The sequence below is a fragment of the Triticum dicoccoides genome, chromosome 5A (assembly GCF_002162155.2).
Source record: "Triticum dicoccoides isolate Atlit2015 ecotype Zavitan chromosome 5A, WEW_v2.0, whole genome shotgun sequence".
Classification (NCBI taxonomy): Eukaryota; Viridiplantae; Streptophyta; class Magnoliopsida; order Poales; family Poaceae; genus Triticum; species Triticum dicoccoides.
Window position 1 is genome coordinate 136,604,652 of NC_041388.1, and position 14,853 is coordinate 136,619,504.

A 14,853-nucleotide genomic window follows, 5' to 3' on the forward strand; every position below is an offset into this window, starting at 1 on the left:
GCGGGGTGTTATCTAGTTCAAAGAATTGGTCGTGGCCTAATATGTTTGATGCAAGAGCAAGATTATCTGTGCAAGTAATGTTTTCTTCAAGATTAATTATTTTTTTGCGGGAAAAATTTCCAATGTATTCATCTTCAATCATGGTAGTACAACGAACACTAGAAAAAAAATAAAATTTACATCCAGATCCGTAGACCACCTAGCGACGACTACAAGCACCGAAGCGAGCCGAAGGCGCGCCGCCGTCATCGCCCCTCCATTACCGGAGTCGGACAAACTTTGTTGTAGTAGACAGTCGGGAAGTCGCCGTGCTAAGGCCCCATAGGACCAGCACCCCAGAACAGCAACCGCCGCCGATGAAAAATAACGTAGATCGAAAGGATCCAAACCAAAGACACACGAACGTAGACGAACAACGACGAGATCTGAGCAAATCCACCAAAGATAGATCTGCCAGAGACACACCTCCACACACCCACCAACGATGTTAGACACACCGTCGGAATGGGGGCTAGGCGGGGAGACCTTTATTCCATTTTCAGGAAGCTGTTGCCGTCTCGCCTTTCTGAGTAGGACACAAATCCTAACAAAATAAAAAAAAAACGACTAAAAACGGAGCCCTCCCGCCGGCCCTTGCCAGCATCCATTGTGCCTCCATGGCCCTAGGGCCACCGGAGACGAGGCAGACCTGCGCCGGCGCCGGCAAGAGGCACGAACCCTAACTTTCTTTCTTCGAGGAGAAGGAGGAGGCGGAGCCCTGGCTCTACGTACGTGATGACCACATTATATTGATACGACATAATAATGAATAATTATATTTAATGCTATTTCGAAGATTGATTACTATTAATGCAATCAATGATGTTTCTCGATAATCATAATTAATATAATATATGCTATTTTCAAGATTTACTGCAATTAATGTTGTTTCTATATAATTGCAATTAACGTTGATTTCAGATCTATGATTGATTTATGTTTTCCATTTTCTGTTTTTATCCTTTTCCATGTCATGCATAATTACACTTGCATGACAGGCACCATATAGCCAACTGACCGAGACGACGCAATGCAAGAAATGTTGTGGAAGCATTCAAAGCCAACCTCATAATCCCAAAGAAAAAGGAGAGAGAAAGTATATCAGACAATCCTGTCGAAGCACGACGACCAAAGGATATCCGTTGATATTTGGTTGGGAGCCAGTTGCCCAAACCAAACTAGGTTCCTTTTATTACCGATGGACAATCTGTTTGAGCCTGAAATTCCATCCAAGAGACCCCGACGGAGGTTGGCATTTTGGGTTGCACGTAGGGCAGATGTCTTGACACTCACTCCGCGTCCTGAAACACTCGACCTCAGCTTTCTGGCAGCAGTAGCATGTACCACGGTACCCATCTGAAAGATGGCATCCCAAATTTTGAATGCAAAATTTGACAGTTATCTTGCTGTCGCCTACAGACGTTGAGTTGACAACGGCAGCGTCAGTACTTGTATTCGCCACACGGCCATCTTGTTTGACTACCATTTCATTAGCATCGAGACCACCTAGATATTGTATTTAACATTAGTAGATGCAATACCACAGGCGTATATGTAAGTACGTTTTGGAAAATCGACGGTAAGAAGTTAACACAAGATGATAATGACGAAGATATATACGTACACTGGACACACACGACAAGGCATCCGATGAAAAATATCGTCGTTGGCTGCACTAGGTTGCTCCCTCTCATATTGGCTATCTCTTGAAAAACTCGGCTCTAGTCGACTGTAAGGTCCCAGTAAGACTCCAAATGTGGCACGCAGGGACGGCAAGTTTATAAATAGCAAGAGGTTGAAATATATTAGATGTCCATTAATGTACTCCAAAGATTGCAAGCGCAAGAGATATACGTACATTAATGTCAAGATTTTTGCACATATAATATTGATTGAGATAAGCATCAGGTATATGCATGCAATCTTTGATCATTAATAATTTCCTTTTGCGGGAAATATTGAGAGCTTTATCGGCTAAAAGCATTCGCTGAGGTAGGGGTCTTTTGCGGCCAGCTTTCAGTCAGCAACAATTTGCATGCATGTTTTGCACACAAATGCGTGGACCGTTAGCTGACGACATTACATGTTGAATAGAAAAATAATCAAAACAACTAACTAACTTGAAAGTACCTTTCTGCTTCCGAGCCCATTTGAGCTCGGTGAACAGTAAAATTCAAAAAAATTCAAAAAAATTTCAATTTTTTTGGTAGAAACATTGGCAAAAGTTTTAAGTGCTTGCAAAATTCGTCATGAAATCACATTCCTGTAAGGTGTGGAAAAAAAACAAAAACAAATTCAGTGCTCAAAAATGCTTTTGAAAGTAGCATTTTCAGAGTACCGATTTTGTTTTTTTAGAATGCCTTCTAGAAATGTGATTTCAAAAAGAATTTTTGCAAGTACTTAAAACTTTTGTTAATGTTTCTCCTAAAAAAACTGGAATTCCTTGATTTTTTTGCTTTTGTTTTGAAAACTCTGCGTCCTAACTAACTCTTCTACTACATCTGTTTTAGTTTATTGGTCCTCTTAGTATTTTACGCCAAATTTTGACCATAGATTTAACTAAAAAAATAATAATGCATATCATCAAAAATTATACCATTGAATTCGTATTTGAACATAGTTTTCAGTGATATTCTTTTGGTGCCATGCATTATTATTTTCTTAGTTAAATCTATGGTCAAAATGTGGCACAAAATACGAAGGGGACCAATAAACGAGGACAGAGCTATTATCTATCTATCTATATATAGTACTAGTGGTTGGGGCCCACCATTGCGGGCCGTTTTAGAGAAAGCTATGCACACCTCACCAACATGTCAAAAAATTTAAAAAATATTCTCGCATCATGTGGACATCACAATCATCTTAAAAGGAAAAAGAAAAAACCTAGAAAATTTTCTGTTAGAAAAAGTCTCCCTAGCATTTAAAAAAACTCTAAAAAATACTTTCTCACCGTAACCAACCAGCATGCGCCACATGGCGCAGCTGGTTGGCCACCATTCGGCCTTTTCCAATGCATTGGTGCTAAGGCGGGGTGCTAAATGCACTAAAGAGCTTAGCCACTACTCTTCCGAATGCATTGGTGCTTAATATTTGTGGCTAAATCTTCCTCATTTAATGTTTTAACACCAAAAGACCCTCATTCATTTGTTGATACTCATTTTGCATAGGTTCATGCGCTTGGCATCCTTTCCTGCTAGGGTCACCATAATACTCTCTCTCCTCTTTAATTGCTCTGTCACATCACTTTTTTTGCCTATGTGGCACCCTTAGCACTGGTACACCTTGGAGCACTGGGAAGGGCCTTCTAGCGCCTCTTAATGGGTTCTCATCGTGACCAACCAACATGCGCCACATGGTGTAGCTGGTTGGCCACCATTCTAGCACCTCTTAATGGGTTTACTTAAGGGTTCGACTATATTACATCTAGATGTGAGTGTCATGGGAGTAAGTCTGATAATAGAATAGGGGGTACGTAGGAGGAGGCAAGGTCCTAGCTACGACGAGGTTATACACGCAAGGTTTACGAGTTCAGGCCCTTCTCGGAGGAAGTAACAACCCTATGTCTCGGTGCCCGGAGGCCTGGTCGACTGGATTATGCGTGAAAGTTACAGAGGGTGCGAACCCTTGTGCCAGAGGAGGGGGTGGCTTATATAGAATGCGCAAGGACCCCAGCCGTCACCCGTTACACAAGGTTCAATGTACATAAAGACAGGGCATTACTGATAACGCCAGCTATAAAGAGATATAAATGATCTTAAAGACTGCAGAGTGAATGCCTGACCGTTGCCATCCTGAGTGGCTTTAGATCTTTTGTACTCCAAGTGGTTTCTTGTATGGTCGAGTGATTTCTTCTTGGTCGAATAAAATTGGGGTATCCGAGTGAGATAATTGGTCGAGTGGATTGCACTCTAAGGTTACTTCAGTCGATATTCTTTGTTGCACTTTGAACATTCTTGACTCTAGGGTAGTGACCTTGGGTAGGGCGTCTAGGTCAGGCGAGTAGTGACCTTGGGTAGGGCGTCTAGGTCAGGCCTATGACCCTACCCTAGGTTAATGGCATCGTCATTAGCCCCCGAATGGATTGAGGTTCGAGTGAAAAGAGAGTTGAAGTTGGTTCCGACTTGATTCCACGCCTCAGAGGTATTTCACCGGAATCAGGGAGTCATGCTGGGGTTTCAGCTCTGATTCAGTCGCCTTGATCAATTCAGAGGTCGTCGAGTGAGATGTTGATAATCTTCGAGTGAGTTATGGTACGAAATCTTCGGCGCGATTGGTTGCTCTGCCGCTCCTAGATTTCACGGGATTCGAAATTTCGAGGAAGCGCGCGGGACGAATCGCGCCGCCGTAATCGGAGTGGATAGATGAGGGCGCCTCGATCTTCACGCTGCCTTTTCTGCCACGTATTGGGCGAGCGCCTGCTGTGTGATATGATTAGATCGCTTGGGCCCACTTATCAGCCACTCGGAAGTGGTCTCATAAATAGCGCCAGGGCCGATGCAACACATAGTGCCTCTCAATCGTCTCCTTCTTCCTCTGCTTCTCCACTGCGCTCTCCGCCATCTTCGTCGTCTCCATTCGCCCGCGCGTACTCTGTCGCCATGGGAAAGGACAAGACGGCGGCCCTGGAGTGCTCGGAGAAGGTGGCGGCGGTGAAGGGCAAGATGACGAGTCGGGGGTCGTCGTCGTGGTCCAATTTGCCGCCTGGTTGGACCTAGGGGGACTGGATTCGATCCACGATCCAGAAGGAGGACTTGGAGGACCTGGCCAGTGGAGGCTTGATTTCTCACGTGTCTTGGAGGTTGCCGGAGAACGAGAAAGAGTCTCGGCCATAGGAGGGTGAGTGCGTCCTCCTTGCCACTCATGTCGACCGCGTTTTTAGTCTGCCTCCACATCCTTTTTTCCGGGGTTTCTTGAAATTTTTTGGTGCCCAACTTCATCACTTCTCCCCAACACAATCACATATCTCGCTACATACATCTCTCTGTGAAAACTTCTTGGGTCGTTGACCGCATTGGGGTTTATTCAAGCACATCTTTACTTGCCGCTCTCAATCTGTGAAGAAGGCAAATCCGAATGACGAAAAGACGCATGTGATCCAAATGTGTGGTGGTTTAGGGATTCAGATGACGGGTAGGAGGACTTTTCCAGTTATGACCCTTCCTGATTCGGTTAGAGGGTGGCAGTCGACCTGGTTCTACTTCCAAGATGTTCCGACTCCTGGTCAGTCGACTGGTCTTCCCCCCTTTAGCATGGATCGAGTCCGCCAACCCTCTTCGCTGATCGTGACTCCAGCAGAGAAAGGACAGGTGTCGGTGTCAAAACCGGTGGATCTCGGGTAGGGGGTCCCGAACTATGCGTCTAAGGTCGATGGTAACAGGAGACGGGGGACACAATGTTTACCCAGGTTCGGTCCCTCTCTATGGAGGTAATACCCTACTTCCTGCTTGATTGATCTTGATGAATATGAGTATTACAAGAGTTGATCTACCACGAGATCATAATGGCTAAACCCTAAAAGTCTAGCATGTATGACTATGATTATGAGGATATATGTCTACGGACCTAGCCCTCCGGTTTATATAGACACCTGAGGGATCTAGGGTTACATAAGGTCGGTTACAGAGAAAGGAATCTTCATATTTGATCACCAAGCCTGCCTTCCACGCCAAGGAGAGTCCCATCCGGACACGGGTAGAGTCTTCGGCCTTTGTATATTCACAGCCCATCAATCCGGCCCATGTCTAATAGGTCGGACGCCCGAGGACCCCTTAGTCCAGGACTCCCTCAGTAGCCCCTGAACCAGGCTTCAATGACGAGGTGTCCGGCGCGCAGATTGTCTTCGGCATTGCAAGGCGGGTTCCCCTTTCCGAATACTCCAAGATAGACTTCGGTCGTAATGAACATGTCCGGATCTGCAACACAAGTACCACACACAACCGTAGAGAATATAATATTTGCACGAGTCCAATCCGCTGACAACTTTTTGTAACGCGACATCACGTTTGCCCGGTCATTATTTCGAACCGTTTCTTGTCCTACCGTTCCATGTTTCGAGGCGCAGTTTTTATTGGCATGTCTTGTCGAAGCAGAGATCATGTCCCCTTATCGCGGGATTCTCATTAATACGAGCGTGGATAACCCAACCGTTCCATTGGTATGATTCCTTAGGAATAGGCAGGTTTTCAGGCTTAGGTGGAGGCGTTTGATATCCGTTGCCTTTATAAAGGAGCCAAGGGCCGCCTTGTTTTACACCAACCTTTTCCTTAGCCCTTCCAACTTCAAGTTCTAGCACCCAAGGCTCGACTTCATCGCTTCAAGCTTCCCAATCATGTCCGGACCCAGCCCACAGGGCCGATGGGTGGCCTCCTCAGTTACGGAGGGGGACATCACGAAGCTTCATGCAGCCAGATACCTGATCGCAGAGATCTCCCACAGGCTTCCAGCTCGAGGACAGGTTATTCCTACTCCTAGATCCGACGAGAGGGTCGTATTCATCTCCCACTTCCTGCGAGGGCTAGGATTCGCTCTTCACCCCTTTGTCCGGGGGCTCATGTTTTACTACGGACTAGATTTTCACGATCTAGCCCCAGATTCTCTCCTTTACATCTCGACGTTCATTATCACGTGCGAGGCCTTTCTCCGCATTCCCCCACACTTCGGCTTATGGCTCAAGACCTTTAGTGTGAAGCCGAAGGTAGTCGACGAGGAACAAGCAGAGTGCGGAGGTGCTATAGTGGGAAAACTTATCAATGCTCCCTAGCCAAAAGGCTCTTTCACCGAAACTCCTGACCTATGGCAGCGGGAGTTGGTTTATGTCACTGAACCCCGCGGTACCAAGTGGGCAGCTATACTTGCGTTTCGATCTGGCCCTCCGTTACAGCTTGCGTCATGGATTAATAAAGGACTAGACTGGGGATTAATTGACGAAATGCAGACTCTACAGAGCCGTATCCGGAGCCTCCTTGAGAAGGACGCCAGTCTTATCAACGTGGTTCAAGTAATGTTGGTCCGCCGGGTTCTGCCGTGCCAGTGACGGCCTCTCGTATGTGGGAATTTAATCCAGAAGGACCAGAGACCCTCCAAGACTTCACTGGTATTACGCACAAGGGAATGTGGAAGCTGTTTTTTGGGAAACGAAAACAGTGGCCAGACACCACCGAGGACATCAGCCTCGACCGCAACCAACTGGATACCTCGGTAAGTGCTCTATTTCCGAACAATTTTTCAGCAATGTATGTCATAGTGCAACACTGACCACACTATCCTCTTCCAAAGCTGGATAAAGAAAGTAGAGCGAATCAGGTGTTCGGCCCCTCTTCCCGAAGACTCAACGGATTCCGTATTAACAAGGATGCTGGCCCCGGCACCGTACCAGATGCCTGTGAAGGAGGACAAGACGGAGAGCGGGAGGACCGAAGGTGGCCTCCATCCTTAAGATATACTAGATGTTGTGTCCGGGGAGATGCAAATCCCATCGCCCGAAGACAAAAGTAAAGGAGAAGCCAACGTTCATTCTCCCCATGGTAAGAAAAGGGCCGTCTCCGAAGATTGGGAGAAAAAGGCTCCCAAGCGAGGCAAGATGCCCCTGTCGGGCGGCTCGGGCTTGGAGGACGATGTTATCACACAGACCCCCGGCGAGGACAAGCTTAAATCACAAGCGAACAAGGGTGTTTCACACATACCCCGTTCCTCTCCTGTGGCCAGGGTAACATCTAGAGTGTATGTTTTTGCAGCTCGGCGCATAGTCTTCCTCAACAATCCTCTTCCTCGGGGCATCTTCTCCCGGAGATGATGGAAAGCGAGACGCCTCCACCAGTCTCCTCGCCCAATAGGGTGGATGAATTCGAGGTGTTGTCCCAGAGGGTCTCTCCTGATTAACAAGTGACGCGAGGGATGGTGAAAACATCAACCGAAGGTGATACTTCGGTAGCCCAGGGTCCGGGGGCCAACAATAAGGGCCCCAGACTGTCTGGCTTACAACCGGAGACAATTCTAGGGACGAATGAACAAATCCCTTCGAAGGGAGGCCGTGCTGCTACAGCAGCTTCCGGAGATCCAGAAGCGCCAGATATATTGACAAACATGCTGCGACAGGCGTCCGTCTCCGAGGACCATCATACCTTGATGGGTATGGTGGTTGAAAAGGTCCTATACGCAAAAGGCGGATTGAATGAGGCCTTCACGAGCCTGCTAAGAGGCTTCGAGGTTTGTACCGTAATGCTTCCGATTGTGTTTTATTCACAAAATACTCATGTGTATAGATAGTAGCCCCTGAGACTCTGATTGGCTTCCCGAGGGAGGCAATCAGAGGATCAAAAAGATATATCCAGGAAATAATCTGACTACTTGGAACACAGGCTGTTACCTCCCCTGCTACTGCCCGATCCGTAGAGGTTGCAGATCTGCAACGGAAGATTGATGAGGCGGGTGATGACACTACGCTTATCAACATGCGGCTTGACGAGGCGCAAGGTATGTTTTTGGGGCAGTTAGTATATGTATGTATGATAACATGAGCACGAAGCTATAATTGTATACTGAGACACGCATAACTGCAGATGGTGCTGCTGCGGTGGAGGCCCTTCGGGTTGAGCTTGTCCTCGCCAAGGAGCAAGCCCAGATGAGTAATTTGGCTGCCAATAAGGCAACTGATGAGTTAAAAACCGAACAAGCTGCTCGGCGCCGGTGTGAGGAGAGAATTTCTATTATGACGTGCAAGCTAGAGGAAACCGTTGTCCAGTGTGAACCCCTCGAGAGGGATGACAAAGCCAAAGCGGCCGATCTCAACAAGGCCTTGCAAGAGGCAAAAGAAGCACGATCCGAGTCTAGAGCGGCTCGGGAAGAGATCCAACAAGCTGGGGAGATAGCGGCTGGTAAGCCTTTCTTGTTACAGACGAAGTTCGGCGATCCGAAGTATTCCCCGCCTAATCAACTGTGGAGCTCTCCGAACACATTCTTGGACCTGCCGAAGAGTGACTCCGATGCGGCGCAATTTTACCAGGCACAGGAAGGGTGTGCCACGGAGAAGCTTTTTTGGTCACAGTTTGGCATGCCAAAGCGTCCGCTGTTACTAATTGAACAGATGGCCCAGTGGGCCGAGCTCCACAAGATATCTGGTTCTGCCAAGAAGGACGTCACAGTCCGTCTGTGGCCTAGTGATCCCATTCCGAATAGTTACTTCGGTTTGGGGCAGCGGCTTGTGGATGCGGTGCCGCGTATCGACGTTGTTAAGTGTTCAATGTGCATTGAAGGTGCACGGATGGCCTTTGCCCGTGTCAAAACATACTGGGCAAATATGAAGGCCACCGACGTTGCAGCGAGGAGTCCCCTCAAGGGTAAGGACCATCACGTACCCGAACATTATTTCGAGGACGTCTTAGAGGGTGCCCGCTTGATAGAGGGTCAGTGCTCGAAAGATATGATATTCGAATGAAATGTATTGAAATTGTAAAAGGCAATATTATGATAACATTATGATATTTGCTTAAAAGCTTTTGGTTCCTCCTGTGCGGTCATTTTTGTATAATCTGAAAGTTTTCCAGTCGTCGGCTTCAGCCCCCTCGTAGAAAATACGGGGTGTTCGGAAAAGCATTTGATCACTCTTAACCCAACATCTTGGTCCGTGAAGGAGGTGTTAATGCGGTGAACGAGGCAATCCGACTATAGGGCATTAACACTTTCACTTAGCCATAGGAGTTTTATGGTGAGTCTACGATATAAACCCTGGTATGTACGCGATTATCCCAATGTGGTGCATGTACATGTATGACCTGAAGAAAGGTCCTTCGTGTAATACGGGGGAATTGCGAAAGATTCCGATAAGTCGTCCAGTGGTTGACTAGCTCTCGCCGCATCATGACAGTCAGTTTTCGGCTTTCTCTACTGAGGTGTTTAACCAGATGAACCGGAAACACAATCGCAGTAGTTCTCCCTTTACTACCTTAGCCAATAGAGCGGAACGTAAGGTAGCAAGCAAAGGAGCCAGGCAACCCAACTATTGACCCAAGACATGATTCGGAGCTGATGCATATAAGGCCAAACTCGCGACGCCGAAGTATGCTATAAAGCTGTTCGGACTTGTTGGCAATTTATTTTGTTCCCATATCAAGCCCCTAGCGAGTTATGTTGGGGCGTGTGAAATAACACAAGGAGCAAAATGCAGTTTTAGAGAAAAGTGAATACTTGATACTGATGATATTCACTAGAACTTGAGTGATATGCCAATCGTTGTTTGTATATAACAACGCCACGACCCCGACTATTTGACATGCCAAGGGTCGACGGCTGAGGTAGAAGGCACTTTACAGGCTCGCAAAATAGAGAGTGCGGTCTACAAAAAGTTGTCTTGGACCTCCTGTCGCACGTCTGCGCCGCCTTTCCTCGATGAAGAGGCTCCTTAAAGGGAGTAGCTTTTGGATGAATGTACAAACCGGAACTCCGATAGAGTCGGTGAGATGACCAGCCTGCGAGTCACCTGTGGTAAAGATAATGAAAAAAGAAAAGAGTGGTTAGAACAAAAAATAAGGAGGTTATGGGAGTACTTGTAGGCCCGTCCGTATCGTGCCTCCGCCGATGCCCATGGTACTTTAAGTGCGTAGTTATGTATGTGCGGTACAGATTTCGCGGGTGTATGAGGCGGACAATGGAAGCCGAACTGCTAGTCCAGCTCCATAATTGGTCGGTCCTACTGAATGGGACCGGCGACTTAATGGCCGACAAGGTATGTGGTTGTAACACCCCGGATATGACTTTCCCAATATGTACTCCAACTCTTGCCGTTTCCGGCTTTAAGTTATTTTATTTTCTCGGGTTCGGGTTTTTGTCTCCGTGTGTTGTTGCCGTTGTCATGCATCTCATATCATGTCATCTTGTGCATTGCATTTGCATACGTGTTCATCTCATGCATTCGAGCATTTTCCCCGTTGTCCGTTTTGCATTTCGTCGCTCCGTTCTCCTCAGGTGGTCTTTTCTACCTTTCTTTTGTGTGTGGGGATTAAACATTTCCGGATTGCACCGAGACTTGCCAAGCGGCCTTGGTTAACTACCGGTAGACCGCCTGTCAAGTTTCATACCATTTGGACTTCGTCTGATGCTCCAACGGTTAACCGAGGGACCGAAAAGGCCTCGTGTGTGTTGCAGCCCAACACCCCTTAAAGTTGGCCCAAAACCCACCTAAACCTTATCCATCACCTAGAGCGTTCGATCACGATCGTGTGGCCGAAAAACGCACTCCATTTGGAGCCTCCTAGCTCCTTCTATGTATAAATAGGCCTTCCCCGTCCAAATCTCGGATCAAATCCATCCCTAACCCTAGTCTCCCCTTCCTCCGCGCGCCAGACACGTCTGCCCGGCGCCGGACGCGTCCGCACCGCCGCCCGTGCCAACCAGAAGGCACCACGTGGCGGGCGCCGCCGCCCCCACGCCACCGGCCCGGCGAGCCCGCGGGAGGCCCCCCGAGCCCGCTTCCTCCGCCGCCAGGCCGCGCCTCCTCCTCGAGCCGCAGCTCCCGGCTCCGCCGCCTCCTTCACCAACTCCGGCAGCCGGAGCACCGCGCCGCAGCGAGCTCCGGCGACCGCTTCCCGCGCCGGCGGCCGCTCCCTCCGCCGCCTCGCCGCTCCCCGCCGTCTCCGGTGACCCCTCCGACCAGATCCGGGCAGGAGCCGGCCGGATCCGGCGCCCCGGTCACCTTCCCCGACGAACTCTGGCGGCCGTCGACATTTCCGGCGACCTCGGCGTCCGTGCGCTACAGTGTTCTCAGATCTGGGAATAGTATCTCGGTTGACTTTTTCTCAGAAACCCTAATTCATATGCCCTTGTTCATCGTGCCGTAACTCCGCATCCGTAGATCCGTTTTGGGCATATAGCATATCAAAATGTTCGCCTCAGAGAGTACATCATTTCATTCCATTGCATCATTTTCATTTGAGTTCATCTTGATGCCCGAAATGTTGTTAGAAGAGTGCTACTTGAGATAATTGTCAGATCTGCTACTCCATTTAGATATTTGTCATTTTTGCCATGATTATTGTGTGCATGATATGCCCTTGATCTCTACATATGTTTTTTTAAGGGTTTTGCCATCTTTCCAGAGGTGCAACCCATGTATTTTTGTGATGTGTGTGGTGACTAGCACAAGCTTGCAAAGTGAGGCACTTGGTAATGCTGATTTCAGGGACTTAGCATTTCCACCAAGTCCTTGATTTGTTTTTCTCATATGGCCATATGTTCATGTTGTTTCCTAGTGATCCGTGCCTCTTTTGAGGATGATCAGTAAGGATGTTTTATTAATCTTGTAGTTCTCTCTCCATCCATGTCTTTGTTTGCAATTATGGAGCAACCTAGCTTGAGTCAATCGAGCTCTACTTTTGCTACTTCATGAATCTGGGCAGATTGTCTACTTGTTAGCGATTTTGCCGATGATGTTGTAGTTGATCCGTGCATGCTATGCTATTGTTCTTGCCATGTCTAGCTTGCATTTTGTGTATTCTTGATGGTTGTATGCTTATCCTGTCATGACTTGCTCCGTAGTGAGTGCATCGAGCTCGTAAACATGCCTACTTGATATCTGTTTCAGCATGCTCCAGTTTTCACTAAGTCTGAGAACTGATTATGCTTTTGCCATGTTCACATGCTTGCAATTGTATTTTCTGATCCCTTTTGGCTCAAGGTCACTAAAGGACTTTTGTTAAGCTCTTTGAGTAGCTCCATGCCATGCTTTACTTTTCCATGTTCAGGTCCTGTAGCATATAGTTTTGTTGCTCCGAAGAGTGCTATCTGATCTGAAATTCCAGACAAGTGTTAATTTCACTAAGTCTGAAATCTGTTTACCATATGCATTTTTGCCATGCTTGTTTGAACCTGTTAATGGATGAATTGGCCGTAGCTCAGTGCTAGACTTTTGTTAAGCATCATGAATGAATCCCTGCCATGTATTTTGTTGCCATGTTTGGGTGCTGTAGCTTGTTCATATCGTTGCATTTATATAGCTACTTGCTGTAAATCGCAGAACGTGATCATATTTGAATTGCTTGCCATTTCCAAACCGTAACTCCGATTCCGGCGTTCTTTATATCATTTTCAAGCGATTTCATCTCATCTTTCCAGTGGAACCCTTGGATTTCCAAGTTGAGGCCAGGTTCATGCATTCCTTGTCACATCTTGCATATGCATCCCGCATTGCATCCCGCATAGCATACCATCCTTGCATCATATTGTTTGAGCTTTGCACGTGGTTGATTGTGTTCCGTTTGCTTATTTGTCTTGTTTGGGTAGATCCGGGAGACGAGTTCGCTAACGAGGAGCCCGTTGAGTTTGCTTTCGAGGATCCAGTCAACTCTGACAACTTTGCAGGCAAGATGATCATACCCTCGAATTCACTACTATCTTTGCTATGCTAGATTGCTCGCTCTTTTGCTATGCCAATGCTACGATGCCTACCACTTGCTTTCAAGCCTCCCAAATTGCCAAGTCAAACCTCTAACCCACCATGTCCTAGCAAACCGTTGATTGGCTATGTTACCGCCTTGCTCAGCCCCTCTTATAGCATTGATAGTTGCAGGTGAAGATTGGAGGCCGTTCCTTGTTGGAACATTATTTACTTGTTGGGATATCATTATATTATCTTGTTATCTTAATGCATCTATATACTTGGTAAAGGGTGGAAGGCTCGGCCTCTCGCCTAGTGTTTTGTTCCACTCTTGCCGCCCTAGTTTCCGTCATATCGGTGTTATGTTCCCGGATTTTGCGTTCCTTACGCGGTTGGGTTATAATGGGAACCCCTTGATAGTTCGCCTTGATTAAAGCTTTTCTAGCAATGCCCAACCTTGGTTTTACCATTTGCAACCTAGCCCCTTTTTCCCTTGGGTTTCTGGAGCCCGAGGGTCATCTTATTTTAGCCCCCCCTAGGCCAGTGCTCCTCTGAGTGTTGGTCCAATCTAGAGTCCTGTGCAGCGCCCCCTCGGGGAAACTCGAGGTTTGGTTTTAGTTGTATGGAGCTCTCATCTGAGTGTGCCCTGAGAAAGAGATATGTGCAGCTCCTATCGGGATTTGTCGGCACATTCGAGCGGTGTTGCTGGTTTTGTTTTAACCCGTCGAAGTGTCTTGAAGAACCGAGATACCGAGTCTGATCGGAACGTCTCAAGAGGAGGTCTATTCCTTCGTTGACCGTGAGAGCTTGTCATGGGCTAAGTTGGGACTACCCTGCAGGGATTTGAACTTTCGAAAGCCGTGCCCGCGGTTATGGGCAGATGGGAATTTGTTAATGTCCGGTTGTAGATAACTTGAACCTTAAGTTAATTAAAATGAATCAACCATGTGAGTTACCGTGATGGCCTCGTCTCGGTGGAGTCCGGGAAGTGGACACGGTGTTGGAGTAATGCTTGCCGCAGGTTTGCCCTCTTTAGTTATGCGTTCGCGCTTTGCCTTCTCTTCTCGCTCTCTTTTGCGAACAGGATAGCCACCATATATGCTAGTCGCTTGCCGCAGCTCCACATAAATTTACCTTGCCTTTCCTATTAAGCTTAAATAGTCTTGATCGCAAGGGTGCGAGATTGCTGAGTCCCTCTGGCTCACAGATTACTATTACACCAGATGCAGGGCCTGATGATTCCGCTCCAGGTGACGTGCTCGAGCTCAAGTGGGAGTTCGACGAGGACTCTCAACGATACTATGTGTCTTTCCTTGATGATCAGTAGTGGTGCTCAGTTGGGGTGATCGGGACCGTGTCGCATGTTGGGTTGTCTTTTATTTTGGCGCCGTAGTCGGGCCATGAGTGTTTGGATGATGTAATGTTATTTATGTACTTGATTGACG

General features: G+C 47.5%; 1 long non-coding RNA gene across 1 annotated transcript; it reads right to left on the reverse strand.

Annotated features, from left to right (window-relative positions):
* Positions 1 to 1,079: 1,079 nt before the first annotated feature.
* Positions 1,080 to 1,776, reverse strand: LOC119297092. The gene is made up of 2 exons (XR_005145522.1): positions 1,664 to 1,776; positions 1,080 to 1,545 (listed from the first exon to the last, which is right to left on the reverse strand). It is a non-coding gene; the product is annotated as an uncharacterized LOC119297092 (long non-coding RNA).
* Positions 1,777 to 14,853: the final 13,077 nt, after the last annotated feature.